We start from the raw sequence: 9,953 nt of genomic DNA, 5'->3' as shown, positions 1-9,953 counted from the left end.
TCCTTTCTATTTTTATATCTATATATATGTTCATGACTTCCCAAAACAGCAGTAAGAAGAGACAACCAAATATTCCAATAGAAGGTCCATCTACTCCTTCACATGTACACCTTATGATGTGACCCTCACTCCATTGAAGCCCCCGCTGAAGACTCATTCTGACTGGGAGAAGTTTTTCCCTCATGGAGCTGAGACTTGAGCTCTTCTCTCCCACAAGTTCTAGTCTGCCTGCTTCCTAAGGAAGCCAAGGGGGACACCAGGCAGACCTCAGCTATAGGAGTCTGTCAAGGCGGCCATAACAAAGGACCACAAACTAGATGACTTAAAACAACAGAAAGGTATTATCTCACAGTTCTGGAGGATAGAACTATAAAATCTAGGTGCTGGCAGTCATGCTCCCTCCAAAGTCCTCCAGAGGACGATTCTTCCTTGCCTCTTATAGTTTCCGGTAGTCTCAGGCATTCCTTGGTTTAGGGCAGCATAACTCCAATCTCTGCCTTTGTCTTCACATGACAATCTTTCCTCTTCTTATAAGGACACTAGCTATAGTGGACTAGGGCCCACCCTACAACCTTTTCTTAACTTGACTACATCTGCCAAGACCTGATTTCCAAATAAGGTTACATTGGCAGGTATGAGGGTTATATCTTCAACAGATCTTTTGGGGGAACACAATTCAATCCATAACATAACACCAGCCTCATTTCTGTCTTCCTGATCAGGTCTTTGTGTCCCAGGACCTAGGGCTCCCACAGACAGAGGGAGAAGGGGAGAGCTCTGTACATGAGTGCATCCAGGGCCCATTCAATCCACAGGCCAGCCTCCATGTGGGCCCCACAAGAGCCAGCAGAATGCAAAGGACAGTCTTAGAGCTGAGTAACATCCTAGATCTATCATTCGCGGGTCATGAAACCTTGAGATTTCATGCCCATACTTAGCCTCAGTTTCTTCATCTGGAAAATGGGAAGTGATAACATACACCTTGAAGGCCTGTGAGGGTCAACTGGGATGAGTCTGTCTGTGGGTGTTTCTGGCATGTACCAGACACTTGGTTGATGCTCAGTAAATGTTAGTGCTGTCTCCCCCAGGTTCCAAGAGCTCCTCAAGGAGAGAGGAAGCCCCGCCCTGCCACCCAGTCACTTGTAAGCCCCTCAAGGGCAGAGTCGTGTCCTAAATAATTCATACTTATACCCCTCAAGCATGGTCTCTGCAGGCGTCCAGCAGTATCATCATGTCTGAGATGAGCGACCCCTGGGAAAGGGCAGTCTGACACCAAGAGAAAGCCAGTCACCACTGGGAAAGTCGTGGGAGTCGCCACACTCATGTCACAAAGCAAAGTCTTGACCCTGAAGAAAGGAGCCAAGAGGACAGAAACCCGTCTTCTCAGTGGGCGGCCAGGCCTGTTCTCGTTCCCTTTCCCCCTCTTTGGAGTCTGGCCCCATTGAGATTTGGGAATGTTTATTTTCTTTGGTGGGAAAACAGAGTAGGATAAAATATTTCCTTGCGTCTGGAGAGCTATTTTGAGCCGGGCCAGCCTGGTGATGCTCCTGGTGATGGACGCTGGCTGACCCGGACTGGGCCCCAGCCTTCCGGTCTCTCTCCCTCCCAGGCCCCGGAGTCCTGGCAGCAACATAGCCTGTGGGAGCCTGGGTTCCAACTCCTGCCCAGTGACTCATCCCAGGGGGGTCTCGGGGAAGCCTTTGGCGGTCCTTGGACCTTGTCTCCCAAAGGGGAGACTGAGGTCTGTGCTGCCCCCTCCTGGGGATTTTGACAGGGAACTCGGGCTATGGACATGAACGTGCCATAGAGATACTTAGGATGTAGACGAACAGGACGGCTACACAGCCTGTGCAGTTCAAGATCCCAGGCGGGAAAGGACCTCCTCGGAGGCTCCACGTGTAGCAGTGCCCCCTCCACACATCTCCACTCAGTGGCCGCAGTGTCCTTCTGGAGACCCAGTCTGATCTGGCCCCAAATCTGCCTAATCCTTACCAGCTCCCACTGCTCATAGAAAGAAGTTCCACTCCATCTGTGATCAACAGGCCCCACCAGCTCTGGATGCCCCTCCTCTGCCTGCCCCAGCCTCCTCTTTCTTTGTGCTCTGAACCCAGGCTGGCCTCTATCCACTCCTCAAACTGCTGACAAGTCAGTCAGGAGTTTCACAGGCTTCATTTCTTTTCCATCCTCACCATGACCTTCAGGCAAGTGCCTTCCAGGGCCAAGGGTTGGGAGGAAGAGATGTTTGTGAATATGCCTGCCACACAATAGGACCTTAATAAATGTTGCGTTTCTTCCTTCCTTCTTAACACACACCCTGTTTTTTCTTCTTTTTTTAAAAAAACTCCAATGGCATCACATAAATCTTACTGCAGAAGTTGCTGCTGTTGGGCGGGTGTTGAGGGCAGGAAAGCCCAGGTGGCCCCACGCCAGAGACAAGAACCAGGCCTCGGGACGAGGGCCTCCTGGGAGTCCCTCTAAGGGTTCCCAGCCTTCACAGTGGAGCTGGGAAGCTGTGTAACAAGCTCCTCACATCCTCAACAGAGATGGGGCTCTGGCTCCTATGAAAGGCTGGAGGAGGGTCTTCGTGAGGCAAGTCCCGGCTGGAGGAAGGAACAACTTGAGACTTCTTGCTTCTGAAGGTGAAGCAGGAGTGGATGGAAGGGAGAGCCTCAGAGAAGAGAGGAAGTGGTCCCTGGGCGGAGTGTCAGGAACCTCTGGACAGCCCCGGGGTGGAGGTTTGCTGGGGTGAAGGGATGGAGACATCTCAGAGCCCCAGATACTTAACAAAGGCCAGATCGGAAGCCATTAGGGCTTATTCTTAAAAACTGGCTTGTTCTTAAAAAGTGGTCCGAGGGCGTTTTTTGGAGAAACCTCCGTACCTTGAGAGTGAACTGGAGGAAGAAGTGAATGAGCAGGCTGAAGTGCAAAAGAAGAAAGATGAGGCAGAGGTCCAAGTAAACTTGTACATCATGGAAGCCACAGAAGCAGAAACAAGGAAAGCCAGAGGCCAGGGACCCTGGTACAAATTGTTCGACTGCATGCCTACCATCTAGAACTTGTCTCAATGGAACATCTATCTGGAACATCTGTGGCCATTCTGATTGCCTCAACCACCTTTGAGAGACCCACCATGCTCGTATTAAAGCAGTCCCTTTTGGTCCTTTGCCCTGGACTTGTGATATTATGGACTAGTTCTCTTGTCAGCTGTGGCTGAATGTAACGTGTACAGTAAATCGTTTCTCCTGCTGTCTTAGCTGAAGAAAAAGAAAAGTGGTCCAAGGGCCAGCAGCATCAGCAGACTCTGGAAGTTTGTTAGAAATGCCATCTCTGAGGCCCGGCCCCAGACCTGCTGAATCAGAATCTGCCTATTAACAAGATGACAGCGATTCACCAGCACACGAAAAGTCTAAGAAGCGCTCTTGATGGTGATGCCCCCACGTTATAATAAAGAATGGCCTTGAGAGGAGAAATCCCGTCCCGGTTTCTCACATTAAGTCAGCGACAGCCTAAGCCTGGAGCCCAGCTCTCCCGGCCTCGTCTTGGACTAGCTCTGCTTCATCCAGGTCCCCCATGCAGGAAGTTATCCCTTCTACCCGAGTGCAAGAATAGGGAGAAGAGCTTTGGTTGGGGAAACAGGGGCCTGGAGACTGAGCCTGGCTCTGTTAACAGCTCCAGGTGTAACCTGCGCTCTTCGGGCCTCAGTTTCCCCTGTGGTTCTCTGAGATGGGCTGGAGTAGGTAATAAAATCGGGTGGTATAATCAATCACATTCATTTACTTATAGCTGCCTGGTGAGGCAGGCAGGTCAAGGCATATTCTGGGGCTTCCCTGGTGGCTCAGTGATAACGAATCCGCCTGCTAGTTCAGGAGATAGGGGATTGATCCCTGGTCTGGGAGAACCACACAGGCTGCGGAGCAACAGCCTATGCGCCACAACTACTGAGCCTGTGCTCTGAAGCCCTCCCAGCACAACTATTGAAGCCCATGTGCCCTAGATCTTGTGCTCAGCAAAAAGAGAAGCCACAGCAATGAGAAGCCTGCACACCACAACTAGAGAGTAGTCCCTGCTCGCCGCAACTAGAGAAAAGCCTCAGCAGCCATGAAGACCCAGCATGGCCAAAACCAAATAAATAAATAAAATGATTAAAAAAAAAAAAAAAAAGGAAATATCATCCCTATTCTACAGATGGAGAAACTGAGGCCAGTTAAGCAATGGCTTCTCCAAAGCTGCCAGCCCTGGCTGCTTTATGCTGTTCTGCCCAGCCCAGGGACCCTGAAAGGTGCCCCTTGGGCCCAGCCTTCCTCTCTAATGGTTCTTTCAGCTCCTGTCAGTTATCAGGGGCCCCGGCTCGGCTGACAGCCAGCGTGTCTGCTGCTGATACTCGGATGCCCACATTCCTGGGCTGTGACGGGGAGCGCACCCGGAGCCCGGGCTGGGGGCACCCGGAGGGGCTCCACTTGGCTGCAAGCTCTGGGGCCTGGCTGTCTGGAGAGTGTCAGGATGCAAAGCGCTTTCTCTCCTCACTGAGGAGGCAGGGGGAGATGTCTCTAGAGGCTGATATGACAGGAGCTGGAGCGGGTACAGGTTCAGCTGGGCCCTGAGGCAAGGCCTGGCCCTGCTGACGAGGGGGAAGGGGGAGGGGGGAACAGGAAGTGTGAGGGGGCAGGAATGAGCTGGGGTCAGCGGCCGATCAAAGGAGACCCATCTGAGCAGCAAGACAAAGATCTCAGTCTAGAAAGTCGGACCTAGCTGGATTTGTGTCCATGCTCTGACATCTCTTAGTTCTGTGACTAGGGGCAAGGCACCCACCACCTCGGACCCTCAGTTTCTTCATCCTTAAAGCCTTAACACAGCCTTGTACATCCATAGCAAGCAGGCTGTGGAGTCCTTCTGAAGCCAAAGACACTCAGGGTTCAGTGTCAGACTAGCATTGCATTTAAAGCCAGCAGAATAATTCATCCTTCTCTTTTTAAAGAAGTCATTTCAATTTAGACATTATTGAAGTTTAATATAGAGAGCAAACTAGTGTTTACCAGTGGGGAGAGGGAAGCAGAGGGTGTAGGATTAAGAGGTACAACTATTATGTATAAAATAAGCAAATAAACTGGGCTTCCCTGGTGTCTCGGTGGTAAAGAATCTGCCTGCAATGCAGGAGACACAGGAGACCCAAGTTCAATCCCTGGGTCAGGAAGATCCCCTGGAGGAGGGCATGGCAACCCACTCCAGTATACTTGCCTGGAGAATCCCCAGGGGCGGAGAAGCCTGGTGGGTTACAGTCCATAGTGTCGCAAAGAGTGGGCTTTCCCGGTGGCTCAGACAGTAAAGCATCTGCCTGCAATGTGGGAGACCTGGGTTCGATCCCTGGGTCAGGAAGATCCCCTGGAGAAGGAAATGGCAACCCACTCCAGTACTCTTGCCTGGAAAATTCCATGGACAGAGGAGCCTTGCAGTCTGCAGTCCATGGGGTCGCAAAGAGTTGGACACGACTGAGCAACTTCATTTCATTTCAAGGCTTATGTTGCTGTCAAATCTTGACTAAAACTCAACTTTCGAGTCTAACACCCACTGAGTTGATCCCAGTTTGGATTCTAAGGCATCAGTTTCTTCTAGGAAATTTTTCTTTGCTGCTTCTGACACTTCTTGTGCTCATTACTGAGAATGGTTAATGAAAACATCACCAACTTTGAATCATCTTGATATTATCTGCAAGCATGATGCCCTGACAAGCATCTTCTAAATTTCAAAGTTGCTTCCTTCTTTACTTCTAATTCTTCCTTCAGTTCTGGGATTCCAATTGTATTCTGTGCAAATGTGTCTTTTGTTTACCTTCAAAAGTAACACTGACATATTCTACAGCCACCTTCCTCATAGCGGCTGCCATCTTAGTGGCGTCTTTGAACAATTCATTCTTTGCTTGATTCTGTTGAAAAGAAAAATGAATCTAAATACACTCCATGTGATGCTCTGAGAATCCACTTTCTCCTCCTGTCACATCTATCCTCTTATTAGTTTGGCTCCTCTCACCTCAAATGCCCTGAAAAATTTCTCCAACCCCATGCTATTCAGTTCTTTCTCATTTTCCCTCCGCTCAACCCCAGGACTTTACTATGTGGATCAACTTGGCCTCTTGCCCAGCAACAGAGAAAATAAAGGGGAAAACGGCAGGGTCCCTCATATGATTCCCTTGGGCACGGTAGATTCTGTGTAGTGATCCCTGTTCCATGCAGATTACTACTATGATTTAAAGCTGTGACAGGACAAAAAAGATTAACATATGAGCATTCAAGAGCTTGTCCTAACAACTCCTACCCACTAACAAGACTCTACGTTTTCCCTTTCAGTTCTGCCCGTCCTTACCCTATAAGGAGTGGTCTTGTGATGCCAAGTAGGACCTTTTCCTTTGGGAATGGAGAATAGGGTTGGAGGGTAAGCACAGAGGAACCAGATCAGAGGCCAACAGGGAGGGGAGCGGGACTTAGGCAAAAGAAGTTAAACCTATTTACTTTTGGGGACTTCCTTGGTAATCCCTGGTTGGGGAACTAAGATTCAAAGTATCGAGGGGCAACTAAACCCATGTGCAAAACTAGAGAAACCAGTATAACACAGTTAATGAACTTGTGCACTCTAGAGCCCGCACAATGCAACACGAAGAGCTCAAAAGCCTGTGCTCTAGTTCAAATACAGAGGTTTTCTGTTCATCAAAAGGCATCACAGAGTGAAAAGCACGCCATAAAGTAAGTAAAAACATGTGCAATGCCTTACACCAGAAAAGAAATTACACCCAGAATTTATAAAGAAGTTCTAGGAAATAATGAGAAAAAGATAAAAGTCAAATTGAAAAATATGACCAAAAATCATGAACAAATACTTCATTAAGAGAAAAGTCAAATGGCCAATAAACATATGAAAATAAACTCAACCTTAATAATAATCAGAAAAGTGAAAGTTAAAAATATGATTACACTCAAAATAATTTGTCATTAAAGAAATACAAATGAAAGCAATAGTGACATTCTATTACACACTTAACAGGATGGCTAAAGTCCAAGAACCTGACAAGACCAAACGCTGATGAGTATGTGAAGTAATAAGAGCTCTCTTTCATGGCTGGTGGGAATGCAAAATGGCACAGCTACTTTGGCAGTTTCTTTTAAGCTAAATATAGACTTACCATACAACCCAGCAATCACACTCCTGGGTACTGACTTAAGTGAATTGAAAATTTAAGTAAATACAAAATCCTTTACATGAATGTTTATTTATGGTAGCTTTATTCATAAATGCTCCAATAGGAAACAACCAAGATGTCCTTCAATAGATGAATAAATAAACTGAGTATAACATCAGGGTTCTCCAGAGAAAACAGTATACACATACTGGGCTTGGGAAAACGTGAACATATACAAAAATATTTCTAGCATAGCAAAAAACTAGAAGCCACCCCGCTTCGGTAGACTGGAAAATAAATTGTGGTATGTTCAGTCAATGGAGTCCTATACAACAGTAATAATGAACAGCCAAATCTGTCATCATAGAAATAGCTTAGAAACATAGTGTTGAGTAAAAGAAGCAAATCATAGAAGATAAAGTCAGTATAACTTCATTTATATAAAGTTCAAAAACTGAAAAATACATTATTTAATCACACACAAGTAGATGTCAAAATATTAAAAAAAAAAAAAAAAAGCAAGCACATAACTATAACAAAAATCAGGAAAGTGGAACTTCCCTGGTGGTCCAGTGGTTAAGAATCCACCTGCCAATGCAGGGGACATGGGTTTGATCCCTGGTCTAGGAGGATCCCACATACCACAAGGCAACTAAGCCCCTGCATCATAACTACTAAAAAGGCTGCATGCTACAGCTACTGAAGCCTACATACCTAAAGCCTGTGCTCTGCAACAAGAGAAGTCACTGCAATGAGAGGCCCGTGCACCTCAACTAGAGAGTAGCCTCCATTCGCTGCAACAAGAGAAAGCCTACACACAGCAACAAAGACCCAACACAGCTAAACAAATAAATAAAATTTAAAAAAAAATCAGGAGAGTGGTTTTGTCCTGAGAAGAGGAATGTGACAAGAATCACGCAGACTTGCAGGGTGACTGGCAAGTTCCCATTTCTTAACTCGGGTGGTAACTACATGAATGTTTGTATTTAGTCGCTCAGTTATGTCCAACTCTTTGCAACCCCATGAACCAGGCTCCTCTGTCCATGGAATTCTCCAGCCAAGAATACTGAAGGGGGTTGCCATTTCCTTCTCCAGGGGATCTTCCCAAACCAAGTACTGAACCTGGGTCTCCTGCATTACAGGCAGATTCTTTACCATCTGAGCTACCAGGGAAGCTTTATAATTATTCTTTAAACTGTATAAAAATACTATATACTCTCCTGTATATATTATATATTTCTAATTTTAAAAATTGTTAAAGAAAAGTTTAGAACCATCTATTCCTACTGCATTAGCTTCTTTCTAGCGCTAGCACTTGAGCCTGCTAACCTACAGAGAGCAGTCAACCTGATCCCCTTGGTGTCACTTGGGCATGACCTTCATCCACTCCTTCTACCCTTCATGCCTCGCTCCCTAGTGCCATTATTTCTACCAGCAGTGCGTATTTCTGGTGATTTTCTTTGACCTGGGTAACTCTTATTCAGTTAACAACCATGAGCCAGGCACTGTTCTAAAAACTGCAGATACAGCGGGGAACAAGACAAGAAATCTATTCCTCAAAGAATTTACATTACATTCTAGTGCAGGTAGACACATATGTCAATAAACAAAGAAGGTTGTTTAAGGAACTAAGTTGCATGAAATAGATAAGATAACATGGAACCAGAAGTAGGCTTTTGGCAGGACAATGTGGGAAGGCCTTTCAGAGAAGATGATGCTTGAGATGAAACATGGTTGATGAGAAGGAAGCGGTTCTGTAGAAAAGACTTCAAGATCAAAGTAACAGCAAGTGCAAAGGTCCTGAGACAGGAATCAGTTTGCCATGTCCAAGAACAGAGAGAAGCCCACTGTGGCTGGAGCACAAGAATGAAGAGAAGGAGGAGATGAGCTGGATAGGGTCAGTTGCACCAGGGTTAGGGTTGGGAAGTCATCCTAAGAGCAGTGAGAAGCCATCAGGCATTTGTCTGACACTTAACCCAGGAATTCGTTACAAAATTTAGAACAACTTTTAAAATAACAGCTTAATTGAAATATAATTCACAAGCCACAAAATTCACCCTTTTAAAGTGAAAATTCAATTTTTTTATTCAGAGTTGAACAATCTTCTCCACAAACAATTTTAGAACATTTGCATCATATTTTTTAAAAAGACAAAAACTCTGTACCCAATAGCAGTCACCACCCAAAACCCCAAGCCCTAGGCAACCATGGATCTACATTCTGTATGAATTTGCCTATTCTGTATACTTCATATGCGTGGAATTATACAGTATATGGTGCAGAAGGAAATGGCAACCCAGTCCAGTATTCTTGCCCGGAGAATCCCATGGACAGAGGAGCCCAGCAGGCTACAGTCCATGGGGTCGCAAAGAGTCAGATATGACTGAGTGACTAAACATAACAACAATACAGTATATGGTGCTTTGTGATTAGTTTCTTTCACTTAGCATAATGTTTTTGCTTTGGGTTCCCCCATTTTTCAGTGTAAACACTTTCTGTATCTCTTTTCTATTAATTAATAAGAAAGAGATGTTGAAGTCTCTGAATGTAATTGTGAGTCGGTTTATTTTTCCTTGCAATTCTAGCAGCTTTTTTCCTCTACTACACTTTGAAATTCTTTTATTACATGCATATGCTTTTAGAATTACGTGCTTTTGATGAGTTTATCTTTCTTAGGGCTTTCCTGGTAGCTCAGTGGTAAAGGATCTGCCAGCCAATGCAGGAGGATGTGAGAGACAGAGGTTTGACCCCTGGGTCAGGAAGATGCCCTGGAGGAGGGCATGGC

General features: G+C 46.1%; 1 pseudogene; it reads right to left on the bottom strand.

Annotated features, from left to right (window-relative positions):
- Positions 1-5,496: 5,496 nt before the first annotated feature.
- Positions 5,497-5,881, bottom strand: LOC122449329 (annotated as a pseudogene).
- Between the last annotated feature and the right edge of the window lie 4,072 nt (positions 5,882-9,953).

The sequence above is a fragment of the Cervus canadensis genome, chromosome 11 (genome assembly GCF_019320065.1).
Source record: "Cervus canadensis isolate Bull #8, Minnesota chromosome 11, ASM1932006v1, whole genome shotgun sequence".
Classification (NCBI taxonomy): Eukaryota; Metazoa; Chordata; class Mammalia; order Artiodactyla; family Cervidae; genus Cervus; species Cervus canadensis.
The sequence above is the reverse complement of the archived record's forward strand: the minus strand, read 5'-3'. Positions and strand labels throughout refer to the sequence as shown.